The following is a 14881-nucleotide window of genomic DNA, read 5'->3' as shown; positions in this document are numbered from 1 at the left end:
TGCTGTGCTTTAGATGAATATGTTTAAAAGTAAAGTGTATCATACAGCGATTGCTACAATAGTTAATTGTGGATGCGTTAACAATTGATGCGTGGACTGATGGCTGTTGGTGTGTGTGTTTGGTGGAAGAGTGCACTGGCGCCTGGAGGTGTGTGTGCCTGGTGGAAGGGTGCACTGACGGCTGGTGGGTGTGTGTTTGGTAAAAGCGTGCAGAGATGGCTGATGGTGTGTGTTTGGTGAAAGCGTGCACCGACGGTTGCTGCTGAGTGCGCCTTGTAAAAGCATGCACTGACGGCTGCCTGGTGTTGTACGCCTGATGGTGTTTGTGTTTGGTGAAAAAGTGCATTGATGCCTGGTGGTGTTTGGCCCTGGTGAAAGCATGTACTGACGGCTGGTGTTGTGTGTGTGGTTGTGTTTGTAGTGGTGAGTCTGTGGGGGTGAGTCTGTGGGGGTGAGTGGTGATGAGTGTGGTGTGTATGAGTGGTATGTGTGTGTCGTGTATGTGTGTGTGGTGTGTATATGGTGTGTGTGTGGTGTGTGTGTGTGTGGTATGTGTGTGTGTGGTATGTGTGTGTGGTGTATGTGTGTGTATGGTGTGTGTGTCTTCTTGTGTGTGGTGGTATGTATGTGTGTGGTGGACTTACTTTGAGTGTTTGTTTCCTGCACACTCACACACTGCCCCTACACATTCACACACTGCTGACACTGCACACTCACACTGTTCACCCTGCATAGTCACACAATGTTCATCCTGCAGACTCATCTTGCACACTCACACAATGTGCACCCTGCACACTTACACACTGTTCACACTACTCACACTCTGCAATCAGTGTCACTCTGCTGTCACTCTGCAATCAGTGTCACTCTGCTGTCACTCTGCAATCAGTGTCACTCTGCTGTCACTCTGCAATCAGTGTCACTCTAGTGTCACTCTGCAATCAGTGAAAAAACAACACAAGGGCCAATGCTGAGGGATACTTTAAACCATTTTAACTGGAAGTGTTGAATTTAAACAATCACAACCTGCTGCCATTAGCAATGAAAAAAGATTTATTCTTATTTAGACTTTTTGTTTTGTAATATAACACAATTTTTGGTGCAAGGAGAAAACAATTGATTCTTTTATATACAATATGTACAACAATATCAAAGAAAAAAAGGCGTTTCCATACTTCAAACATACATGGCCGTCCAGTCATACAAAGACACATTCACACGTACAAATATATAAGAATAACCATTAAACAACAAAAAAGTGAATCCACGTATAGGTCATGAATCAAAATTGGAAAAAATCCCTTTTGAATATGCAATTTTTAAAGTCTTTTTGATGATTCAACAATAAACATATATCGTTCACAAAATTGGTGAAGGGACTTTGTTATTGTCACAAAGCATGTAGACCAAATACGGGGATGAGGTGGTCGACGCGTTTCAAACCCCACTCGTTAAGGGGGTTCTCCTCAGGACCAATTGATTCTAAAACAAAACAATAAAAGTGTGCTTAAAGCAAGGTTCCATACTAGGTACAACAAGAGACACTCTCCCAGTGCTTACACCAGCCTACCTTAACCTTCGAACCACAACGTCTTTGAAAATCCAAAAGTGGCGGGTGATGTGATTTCACAACAAGGTGCACGTAGCGGCTGTGATCTAAACAACAAACGTGCTGGGTTTTAGTCACACGCGTCTGCAATCAGTGTCACTCTAGTGTCACTCTGCAATCAGTGTCACTCTAGTGTCACTCTGCAATCAGTGTCACTCTAGTGTCACTCTGCAATCAGTGTCACTCTAGTGTCACTCTGCAATCAGTGTCACTCTAGTGTCACTCTGCAATCAGTGTCACTCTAGTGTCACTCTGCAATCAGTGTCACTCTGCAATCAGTGTCACTCTGCTGTCACTCTGCAATCAGTGTCACTCTGCTGTCACTCTGCAATCAGTGTCACTCTGCTGTCACTCTGCAATCAGTGTCACTCTAGTGTCACTCTGCAATCAGTGTCACTCTAGTGTCACTCTGCAATCAGTGTCACTCTAGTGTCACTCTGCAATCAGTGTCACTCTGCAAGCAGTGTCACTCTAGTGTCACTCTGCAATCAGTGTCACTCTAGTGTCACTCTGCAATCAGTGTCACTCTGCTGTCACTCTGCAATCAGTGTCACTCTGCAATCAGTGTCACTCTGCAATCACTGTCACTCTGCACTCACTGTCACTCTGCACTCACTGTCACTCTGCACTTCTGCACTCACTGTCACTCTGCACTCACTGTCACTCTGCACTCACTGTCACTCTGCACTCAGTGTCACTCTGCACTCAGTGTCACTCTGCACTCAGTGTCACTCTGCGTCACTCTGCACTCACTGTCACTCTGCACTCACTGTCACTCTGCACTCACTGTCACTCTGCACTCACTGTCACTCTGCACTCACTGTCACTCTGCACTCACTGTCACTCTGCCCTCACTGTCACTCTGCCCTCACTGTCACTCTGCCCTCACTGTCACTCTGCCCTCAGTTTGCAGTCACTGTCACTCTGCTCTCACTGTCAATTGCTGTCACTCTGCACTCACTGTCACTTGCTGTCACTCTGCATTCACTGTCACTTGCTGTCACTCTGCATTCACTGTCACTTGCTGTCACTTTGCATTCACTGTCACTTGCTGTCACTCTGCACTCACTGTCAAAAGCCCTCCTACCCCAAATAAAGATCAAAAACTGATTTTAACAGTGGGTCAAATATGTGCAGCAGTGGCGTTCAGCATTTGTCCATAAGCCGGATTCATGGAAGTTTGTTAGTTTAACTGCCAACCAGGTAAAAGAGTTCGATTCTGATCAATTGCATATAAAATCATTTTACCTTTGTTGCCTTACAATCTGGCGCGGTTTTGCCTCTTGGGCCTACTTTGGACACCCATGTTTAGAACGTGCTGCACAACTCGCACTCGTCGTGCACGGCTCGAAATTAAAATTAGGAACATAGAATAATAAGCCCAGAAGCCATGCCCACTACTCTAGTTAAATCAACTTCTCGGTTTGGCACAAATGGCCATCTTTGCCTCCTTGCAAGGCATAAACTTAAGAATGTAAATGCTGCGTTTATGTAAATTTGTTTTTTTCTTCAACATTACTAATCCTTTCCCAGCCTTCACAAATAAATACGTCTAAAATGCCGTGGAATTATGTTGGTTTTAAGTACATTGTATGAGAGCAGGAGTTGTTCGTGTAGGTATTATAAATACAGAGCTGGGTGCCTGCCAGAACGTGTTGAAAAAGAACAGCTGAATTTAACCCTCAAACTGCCTGGATTGCGCCCAGAATAAGACAGTTCTGTATTTCAAAGGCAGCTGAAAGTTATTAATGCTCCTCCCTTCCAATAACACCATGGTGTGGATGGCTTCCAACTTGGGTATGGGGGGGGGTAGGGGCGGGGCACTTGGTATTTTCTCTTTGATGGTACGCAGAAACTGGTGGTTCTGTCTTTCGAGAGTGACCTGAGGCGCCCTTTTCAAAGTGAAGCTGGACTGCGCGTGCAGTAAATGGGGAATGTATACAGAATACCGGCCTGCTTCAAGGCGCTACAATAAAATGCCGCTGCCTGGAGGGAGGGTGGGGAGTCTCGCGGCGGCGGTTGCTCTCATCTGCGGGTGTGACAGCGGGTGGACAGGGGGCGGGTGGTCGGTGGAGGGCAGCGCCCAACTTTTGGCGGGAGAGGCTCAAGCGAGGGCGCTATACTCACCCTCAGGGGGGGAGGTCTAGGGCCCCTCGGCAGCCTTATCCTATAGACATATGTACTGGGCCCTGGAAGCTCCTATATGAGGATGGCGAGGGGCTTCGAGGCGCTTAAACGTAGTCACTCGCGCATCCCACCATCAACGGGGCTCCTACTTTGTGGCGTCGAGGACGCATGGCGAGCCTCTGGTAGCCTCGGCCACACGTTGTGATCTTGGGCAAACCCCCGTCCGTTTATTTCAATTTGTAAAGGTGCGGAGAGAGCTTTAAAACCCCCCAGGATGCAAACTCGGGCCACAACATGACAAAATGTAATCGCTTTCACATTGTCACGCAGCCGTGCTTTGTGTTCGCCGGTGCCCTTTGAGGTTTAAACGCACCCAGCCCAAATTAGGCGCTTTGTGTTTGTTTTTGGCTTCATACACGACGAGAAAACTTTAATTGTGCCCGAAGGCTGAGGTGCAGCTGCTCTGTTTCACACCAGTCAGTCAAAACTCTCACCCATTGGAAAAGAGGTAGGTGCTTGTGGGCTCAGTGCGCCTCAGACCACACAGTGGAGCCGCTGTACTCCGTGCCTTCAGCCGCTGTCACCTCTCATTGAGTACGTGACCTTTGCCCTCCTCGAATCTACACGACCCGCAGTCACTATATTCCTGACAGACATTCAGTCAAGGATTTGTAGTGGCACCACTCACCGGTGAGGATTTCTACGCGCTGACACAGTGTAGATGGAAATTGGTGAATGTGCACCACGCGTCATCAGCTACTCACAGTTTCACTAATATCTGCCAGTAGGGAGCGCAGCTGCGCTGTTCACCAGCGGCGTGGTCAGCTCCAGTCACAAGCGACAGAACGAATGAACAAACCATGCCAACTAACCACCAGGTGATTGTACGCCACGGAGCACACGAGGGGGCAGCTGCGCTGGTCGCCACAGCTGTAGCAAAGTTTCACTATTGCACAGTTCACGAGGGCGCAGTCTCACTAGTACCCAGCTCACGAGGGGGCAGCTGCGCTGTTCTGTCGCCATCAACTGCACCAAAGTAACGTCTGTATTTCGATAGCGCCCAGAAGCAGGAGGGTTGTCGTTCGATACTGGTGCTTCTCGTTTGCATGGCAAGTGGTAGGCAGGGTGGGCCGAGCTTCGCCGATACCGATGAGGGAGGGGGGCGTGGGCCCCCGTGTCTTGCTGTCTCAGCGCCGGATGAGTGAGGCTAATGAAGCCCTTTCCCGGCCTGGCATGCAGCAGCAGCGCGCGGAGCGCTGCTGAATGGTGAACGCGCCCGGCCATCTGGATTCACTTACGGAGGCACCCTGACAGCTCCTAATTATAATTAATGTACTTCTTTGCGCGAGCACGCACGAAAAATGCCCAACATGGCGTCCGAAAACTACATTTACCCTATCACTTCAAGCCTATTAAAACGACACCACAACGAAGACGAATCACTGGCCAGATGACAGAACACGCTAAGGAATGTGTGGAATTTGTCTCGCCAAAGCCCTAGGAGATACTTTTTTTTTCTCTTCTTTAACATTAGGATCTCGAAACTCCTCCCACTTACGTGGGCGGAGGCCTCGCCCTAAAAACACGAATTCCCATTCAAGGACTACTGGTTCTGTAGCTGATCTGTGTGCTAGGGGGTGTGGCTTGTGGGGGTGGGGCGGTGTAATGCTGCTGTATTACCGACACAGGTGCAGAGGCAAAGAACCTCTTAAGAGGTGGACTGACAATGTGTTACCTCAAAGGTGGCGCACTGTCTGTGTGCCTCTGATTGCAGCCCTCTGGCGGGGGGGAAAGGGAGTCTCATGGACCCACCCCCAGACATCCGCTTGCAGACGGGTGCAGTCACTGATGCCACCAGCTTACAAGGGGATCTCTAAAGTGCAGGAGGGTTGCCAAGCAACCCGCCTGCACTGTAAAACACGGAGCGGCTGCTTTAAAGCCACTCCATATTTCACTTGAGTGCGCTGCTCCCAGGGCAGCACAAGTTCGCGGCTGACCTGGGGGCAGCGCATTCTATGTAATAGGGCTCACTTTCCCTGTTTGCGCCTTGCGCACCCCGTTCAAGGTGCGCCGGGGGCAAACAGGGAAAGTGCTCCCTTTACATAATAGGGCCCCTGGTGCACATCTATCAGCTGTGCATTGGGTGCAGTGGCACCAGAGCCGACAGCGTGAGGTTCCCACCGATCCCTGTATATTGCTGTATTTTACTACCCAGACAGCGGTCAGAAGGGCTTAGTTCCCAACCTTGCACAAGGGCCCAAGAAACTCTTGCTGTGCGGTTGGTGTGTTCCCTGAAGTACGGGAGGCTTTCAAGCGCTGCATGAGGTTACCCAAGCGATCGATTCAAAGGGTTAGAAAAGGCCAGTTGCTGCAATAACAGCGCTGCGAACGCGGCCCAGCAGGAGGACTGAAGGCCAAGCCAGGCCTCCAGGTTGGCGCTGCTGCCTCGCAGTGCCTGGAATGTGTGGAGACCAGCACGTGTTTTCTCGGGGGTATTTCAGCTGTTTTTGAGTGATTCCTTGCCGTGTAACGGGGAGGAGTTAAAGAAGGGGGGTCGGGGGCATTCGGAGGAGCGAGCCCGCCCATCCAACTGTTAGTTTATAAATCCAGAACTTGAAGGCGGCGTGGAAATGCGCTGAGCCCCTTCATTTGATATACATTATTTGAGGACAGGTCGCATATGTTTGCGTTTACCGCAAGGAGAGGCGGCAGGCCCCGCCCCGTGAAGAGCTGAACTGAAGTGAAGCCTGTAACCGAACTATTGCAAATGTTCACGGAACCGTCCTCTTGGCCTTCCTTGCATGTTTCCTACGTGGCGTAGTGCTATTTTTAATTCTGCAGAGTTTAGGCAGTGCTGTTTTCTTAATATAGCGCTTTTGCTACCATGATGTCGCCATTTTCCAAGCGCTCCCAGTTCTGAGTATGAAAGAGCTTATGTAAAGGCAGAGAAAATGAGATGCTTCGGTTCGGGCCATCTAAGCAAATATAAATGTCGGGATAAAAAAAACGTATTATCCCTAAATGTTAATCCATGCTTTAAAATAAATGATCCTGTACTGTCAAGCTCCGATTACGTCATATGGACATTAGCTGCTCTTCTCAGCAGTGATGTATTACTGTCAATGGGAGGCGGCCAGCACTTCTCAGAAGGACGCCAGTACTCTGGGATAGCCAGTACCTGCACTGCTCTTTACCCATCCATAGCCTTGATGTGAACACTTGTAGAAAATATGATGTTTCGGCAGAGAAAGACTCTGGCCTGCGTGCTCGGAGTTGTGCAGCCTCTGCAGAGATTAGCAGCTTCACAGTTTAGGCAGGAACACTTTTGAATATACTGCGGTGGAAGAGAGGGCCAGGAGTCGTTGCTAATAAACTACACTACAACCACAACACCTCCTTCCTCCAGGCCCTTCTGAAGGTGGAATTACTCACCTGGACCCATACTGCATGATGTGCGCACTATCCCCGTTTGTCCACGGGGCACCTTTAAACAGGCGCGCTAGGTGCAAACCGGGTAATTGTGCCCTATTGCAAGTAGTGCACTTCTCCCAGGGAAGCTTCGATCTCGTGCTGCCCAGAGGGCAGCGCATTAGTGAAATATGGACCGACTGCTGAATCAACCACTCTGTCTTTCTCTGTGCAGGCGGCACCCACCTGCACTTTAAAGAGGGAAACGAGATTTCCCTGCAGGCACACAGTGAATGACTTTCAGGGGGTCAGACTCCTCATGTGCCATAATTTTACGGAAAACAGTCAGTTCACCTCCTTCGCCTCCTGACAGCCTCTTTGCCTCTGCATCCACAATCAGGTGGAGGTGAGAGGCAAAGTGTTTCCCTCATTAACATGGAGCCACGCCCCTATGCTAATGATGGAACACCCCATGAAGATTGCACTGGTGCATAATGTGCACCTACGCTATCTATATTACAGAAGAGAGGGCACACAGGCATCAGTTCCTTCTTATGTAGCACCACAGCCAGGGTTTTAAGTGGGGTGAAAACACGTGGGGGTCTCTCAAAGGGGCGTGGCCGAAATAATTACGGTCGTTGCTAAAAAACACCTAAGCTAAAAATCTGTGCTTAACATAGTGTGCTGGCCAACTGGTATTTTTCTGCTTCAGTCATTGCATCCATATATATAATGTTAGTAGCATTATAACAAACCAGGACAATTGGCTTTGTCAATGGTTGTTAGATGCTTATGATAAATAAGCAACAACTATAGATTCGTTATATAGAATATATACGCAACCTGGGCTTCATCCTGGACTCCTCCCTCTCCATGACCAGACAAGTCAACGCCGTCTCCTGGTCGTGCTTCCACATCCTGCGAATGCTACGCAAGATCTTCCGATGGATCCCCACCGAGACCAGGAAGACGGTCACCCAGGCCCTCGTTACCAGCCGTCTGGACTACGGCAACTCCCTCTACGCTGGAACCACCGCCAAACTCCAGAAGAGACTCCAGCGGATCCAGAACACCTCAGCACGACTCATCCTGGACATCCCCCGCCGAAGCCACATCTCCGGACACCTGAGAGACCTGCACTGGCTCCCGGTCAACAAGAGAATCACCTTCCGGCTCCTCACCCACGCACACAAAGCCCTACACAACCAAGGACCAGGATACCTCAACAGCCGCCTCAACTTCTACGCTCCCACGCGCCAGCTTCGATCGACCAGCCACGCCCTCGCCGCCGTCCCCCGCATCCGAAGAGCCACCACAGGAGGAAGGTCCTTCTCCTACCTGGCCGCCAAGACTTGGAACTCCCTTCCGACCCACCTCCGCCTGACCCAGGACCACCTCGCCTTCAGGAAGCAGCTCAAGACCTGGCTATTCGAGCAGTAGCGGACCCCCCCCCCCAGTGCCTTGAGACCCTCCGGGTGAGTAGTGCGCTATACAAATGCTCTGATTGATTGATTGATTGATTGAATATGGAAAATGCTCCAGTTCTGAAATGATGAGTCTGTGAAAGAGCTAGGAGTCTCCTTGAAGTTACATCAAAGGCAGTGAAGGGTGGTACTAATGCAGAGTTAAGATTATTTTTTCACCCTCACAATGAGGGCAAAAATGGAGAGCCTGATAGTGGCCCGTCTCAGCACCTGCTTTTTAGAACTACTGGCATGACCCAGCCCACTTAAAGCCCTGACTACAGCCCCCTACAGAAAAGCTGAGCCTCCGGCATTGTTTTTAAATACGATCCCTGATGGTTAGGAAAGCACTTTGAGCCCTTGGCAAGAGATTGTATTGTATTGTAATTGCATTTATATAGCGCTTAGTACATCTGACGAGGAGTTGGAGCGATTTTTTGACGAGTAGCACGCTACTCCAGAACCCATAAAGGATTAGTGTTAAGTTAGTATATTGAAATATGAAAGTAATTTGAGTGGTGGATAGGTTAGTCAGTTATTTGGATTCAGAAGGATAACGGAGGGATGGAAGAGGGAAAAAGGTTTGCATTTCTATAGCACTTGTTACCCCTGATGGGATGTTAAAGCCCTTTTTTCGGCGAGTAGCACACTACTCCGGAACCCATAAAGGATTAGTGTTGAATTAGTATAGTGAAATATGAAAGTAGTTTGAGTGGTTGAAATTAGTTAGTTATTTGCATTGAGAAGGATAGCGGAGGGATATAAAAGGGAAAAAAGCTTAGCATGTATATAGCGCTTATGATAAAGGTATAGGCTAGTGCTATAGAAATGCTGCAGTACAATGCGTTCCAAAACCATTCACACTGTTTGCGTACGTCATACATGAAGCCTGTAGGCCTCGATCTTCTGAAGTGAAACCTCGGTTCTCGCGTTCTGAGCGGGGTGTGTTTGGGTCCTCGGTTCGCAGTGCTGCTGTCTTCCGTTTCACAGTTTGATAACCGGAGGAAAACGATGGTATTGTTGAACTGAGCCGACATCTCAGAGCCGCATATTTTCACAGCTGCCAACCTATTGAAGAAAACCCGTTTATTGACGGCGTTGAAGGCACAGAAGCACGTTGGGCCGGTTACAAGGGAATACCTCGGAAGGCATTGTTTATTATTGGAGCCTGCTTCACCGCATATCAGCATGAATGAGTTTTTGAAGTACCCTGAATACTATAGTATTATCTTTTAATCTTTAACTAGACGTTGTATGTCTCACTACGATTACCAGCAACGTCTTATTATGATTGCATTGCATCATAGTGTGCTAAATATTAACTGATATTCTATCATGTGCATCTCTTGCCGAAAAAGTGAAAGCAAAGACGTCTGCACATTTCAGTGTTTGTTCCAGCCTCTGCTGAGGCAAGCAGTCTTGTGAAGATGCTGTGCGCGCGCAGGCGACGGGGAAGCATTGTATTTGAGGCGAGGCCGGGAGAGAGGTCATGGAGGCGGGAAATCCCTTGCATGTGTAGCACACTTTTAGCTGTACTCCGTCTGCATGAATGGGCCATAAATTAAATAACGTTTTTGATCTTTATTTATTTGGAGAACAAGAGTATTTCAGCAAAAAATGCTGTACACAATAACACTTTCAAAAGTACATAGCACAAAAATAAACCGTTAGAAGGGTAACGTAAACAAGATGGTGTTGGTGGTAAAAGGGGCGTGGTGATGCAAAATATTACACATATCTACATATCTTACACGTGTATGTCTACATGGCTGTGAAGGTGAGTGAAGGCATGAGAGAAAGAAAGATGGGATTGTGGTGAAGAAATAGGCGAACTTTCCTTCTGATTTCATACATTTTGTATGGTAGAGAGAGAGGAGGTGGAATTATAGTCAGTAGGGAGTGGGTTCCTGTGTTTAAGAACACACACATTTAAAAAAAGAACAATTGTAGGAGGCTCAGGAAGATATCAATGTTTCCAGAAGATTTTGGTTTGAAGAACATTGATTGTGGTGGTATGTACTGGTAAAGTTTTTCCTCTAGGTAGTTAGGAGAGAGTCCATTCGTAGCTTAGGCAGAGTTTGTATTACTAAGGTGTCTATTCATTTATCATGGTTCTACTTTCGAGCGTTGTTGCACCTTCTGCTATATTGCTTGGGTCTATGACTGTAGACATTGAAGATTCATTGTATTGTTCTTTCCACACGTCTGTTCCTCCCGTTGTTGTATTATTATTCTCATCAGTAATACTCATCTCCTTTACAACATTCCCTCATGGCATTCCAGAAGGATCTGATATTTTCACCTACCCTAAAAATGCAGGTATCCTCTCCTATCCAATGATAACATGTGCTATCAGTAGTCAAATGGAACCGAAAGCAAGGGATGGTTTCTAACACCTAAACTATAATGTAAAATGTTTAGTCAATTAATAAGTGGAATGCAAAAAGGTGCAAGTGAGGTTTTAGTGCCTCCCTTCTGAGCTAGTATTTCTAAAGAAACCTGATGTTTGAAACCAGAGCACAATCCAACTTCGCTACAAAGTAAATCCACTGCCTGGGCAGAGACCTAAACCTGTGCTGCTCTGTAATATTTTCAACCCCCAAAGAAGGCAGTCAACAAATGTTGCTATGTGTACAATTTATATTCAACTTAGTCTTCATAATACCATAAATATTTGCATGCTGGAGCCTTTGTTCCTCATTTTGGAACCACCTCGCTTTATTTCACAGTTTGCTTCCTTGGTACACCCGAGGCATAAAGCACGCCATCTAGAACCCAGATCCTGGCTGCCCCTTAGGATATGTAATGTCTTAAACAGAGCTGAGCTTTGTTCTTGTGGAGGTTACAGGAGTGGTACATAAATAAAACCAAACTTTAGCAAATTAAACATATTTGCCACATCCACATGGACATCAGGTAAGCGAAGCGATGAAGACTTGACCATTTTTTTCGCCCTCTTTAATTATGACTGTAATTTCCCATGCTATCCGAAGGGGCTTCACATGCAAGTTAGAGGAAAATGGTAAAAATGTGTAGACCTGTAGAACCGATTAGGAAACTATTAATAACACTTGCCGGCCTATTGTATCCAATCCAACAGACTGAGTCAGTCTACTATAAATTGACTTTTCTCCGTGACACAAGCAACCTCTGTATCACAGCATCACTCCATGATGTGAATATCATTAAAAACGGGAATTTGTGATGTCTTTGCCCTATGCAAGTCAGATAAATATTAAGGTACCCAGAAATTTGAGCTAATTTTTAAGTTCACTCATAGAGCGAATGGCCACTCCACGAGATTGAATGGGTAAGTGCCTGTTCAGGACTTCACCCTCCGCGATCTCGCAACCTCATTTCTTTGCTGTGGGTTTTTTTAGAGGACAAAAGTAGGATGAGTTAGGTTATCGTATAAAATCATTACCTTGTCATGTCCTGTTTCACCCTCACTTACCACGTCTTGTGCCACAGTAACTTCATCCTGAATGTTCTGGAGAACCTAATCCTGCACCCTCTGATATACGTGTTTGCTACAGATAACCCTGTGGTCCACGAGTTGGCCTTCATTGGGTTCATGATCTTCTCCCTCGGCATCATGATTCTGAACTATCTCCCCTGGATTATGACTGGGTTAAACATCTGAATTGCTGATATGCAGCATCCTTTAAACTTCTGTGAATTGAGAAAAAAAATGATAATAATAATTCGAATTACAAACTGTGTGCTTCATGTCCTGGATGGCAAAGCTTCTGGAATGGCCTGTGCTAGGTTTTTACCTTTGAGATGGGGCAAACTCATGGCCACAGAGAGAAAACAGTCTGTTCCCTAAACTGATGCGGTTTGTTCCCATTTAGTACTCTTTCTCTACTTCCCTTGCTCCTATCCCCTCTCCCCTGAATTTCTCCCCTTGCCTACTACACCACCTAGCCCCCTGCCCTTTGTGCCCTTTGACTAAGCACTCCTCCCCTTGTTGGGGAAAGATCCAATATTTATACTCTGCAGTCTCAGCGAACCCGCTGAGAGAGTCCACAGCGCAAAGGGAGCCACTCACAGCTGAGGTATGGTATGGCATCCCTTGCCAAAGCACCCCCACCCCCTTTTTGGGGAAGGATTCAGTATGTAGGCCTTGGAGTCTGAGACCCCTCTGAGAGAGTCCACTGCGTAAAGGGAGCCTCTCGCAACAGAGTTGGGGGAATGATACCACTCCCCCTGGGTTCACAGCTTACTGGACTTTGGATGCAGCTTTGACTTACCTACTGGTTTGTGTCCCTGTCGCCCTCCTCTTTCCATGCCGTGTCTCTCACCCTCCCCTCCTCTTTCCCTCCTTCATTCTCTGTCTACTTCCCCTGCTCCTACTCCACTCCGCTTGCCTGCTTTTTCCCTTACGTATATGTGCTTATTGTTTATCGCGACCTTACATGAAACTATGTTGCCATGCTCTAATAACTGTGTAACCTTTATAACGATGTAACCTGCAACTATGATCTGATACTCATGTAAAGCGCACTGATACCTCCGGGTCTAGCCAGCGCTATATAAAACCTTTAAAATAAATGTATCCTTTATATTTGTTGATGTTTATTTACCAAGCAAGAATAAGTAAATATCTACCATTCATACATATAGTTTTTACTATTATAAATTCTTAATCAGGAGGAACCTCAACATGAAGCTGCACTGTTAGACTATAATATAAAGTGAGTGAAAGGCTGCTGCGCCTTGATATGAGATGTGGTAGAGCTCCCACAAACCAAAACAATCTACTTCCTAATAGTAAGCAGGTTTTCGTGGGAAATCTAAAGTTTGCCCTTGTTAGTTCGGCACATGCAGCAAGGTCTTATCCAAATAAAATTGCATATGGCAAATGAATAAGCCCAAATGCTTACGGGTAATAAACTAACAAGATAACATTATTAAACCAATTTAGTTATAAGTTAAAAACTCCAATAGTTCAGTGACACAAATATTACTTGCAACTGAAATGGGAGAATAATATTAAAATAAGAAATTACTGGTTTATGGGCTATAAGTTATAAAAAATCTAATTGGGATGGTTTGTGAATTCACCACAATCTTTGTAAAAAATAAAATAAACCCACCAATGAGGTGGCTGTGGTTATCAAGAAATGGCCATTATAAGCAGCATGGTATTCATTTTTGACACTGAAGCAATGTAGTGCTCTCCATGTATAAAGAGAATAGACATAAAACAAATTGTGCCCCTTCCTGGAATGGTTTCACTCACTTGACACAAATGTCCTTGTTTGAAAAAGTAGATAATGTGTAGAACATCATGACCAATTATAAAATCCCTTCTCTGGTACTCCAGAAAATTCAGAAATTTCTAGGAAAGTCTTTTTTGGGCACTTCCCAAGAGAACCACATCCAAAAGTCCACTCATCACTGATCTTGTTGGTTTCTTCCTGCTAAAATCGCCAGTGTGTGTTCCTTAGTTTCATCCTCAACAAGCATTTACAATGCAACGGTTTCGCCTTTGTAAAAGTTAGAGCTATTGGCATTGTAGATAACAATTTTTTTATTTATGTGTTGGTTTTGAAAACCGATAAATAAATGGCATTGTCATTTACAATGCCAATAGCTTAATCTCTCGCAAATGCGAGACCTATTGCATTTGCACCCACACGCACACACACAGAGACACACACACACACACACAGAGCCACCCACACACACACACAGCCACCCACACACACACAGAGCCACCCACACACACACAGAGCCACCCACACACAGAGCCACCCACACACAGCCACCTACAAAAAAAGCTAGCCACACACACAGAGCCCCAACACACACAGAGCCCCAACACACACAGAGCCCCAACACACACAGTACAGAAAATAAGTTGAGGACTGTGCCCCAACGCTCTGTAATGAGTACACATTTGCAGGCAGCTTCACACTGTAAAGAATGCATGCTTATTTTGTACATATATATTCAACCTAGCTCGTTCATATATTGTAAGCACTCTGCTATGTCACCTATACTGAGCAGACCTGTGTCACCAAAATACACTGCAAGCACCCACCTATGTAGCCCCCAACACACACAGAGCCCCAACACACACAGAGCCCCAACACACACAGAGCCCCAACACACACAGAGCCCCAACACACACAGAGCCCCAACACACACAGAGCCCCAACACACAGAGCCCCAACACACAGAGCCCCAACACACACAGTACAGAAAATAAGTTGAGGACTGTGCATCAACGCTCTGTAATGAGTACACATTTGCAGGCAGCTGCACA

At 46.7% G+C, this 14881-nt stretch overlaps 1 protein-coding gene across 1 annotated transcript in view; it reads left to right on the top strand.

The window, feature by feature from the left end:
- The window catches only part of MIGA1 (mitoguardin 1), a 694793-nt gene that overhangs the window by 378326 nt on the left and 301586 nt on the right, over positions 1–14881 (top strand). The window lies entirely within an intron of this gene.

This window comes from Lissotriton helveticus, chromosome 1_1 (assembly GCF_964261635.1).
Source record: "Lissotriton helveticus chromosome 1_1, aLisHel1.1, whole genome shotgun sequence".
NCBI classification, from domain to species: domain Eukaryota; kingdom Metazoa; phylum Chordata; class Amphibia; order Caudata; family Salamandridae; genus Lissotriton; species Lissotriton helveticus.
Note: the sequence above shows the minus strand (reverse complement) of the source record. Positions and strands in the feature narration are given on the sequence as shown.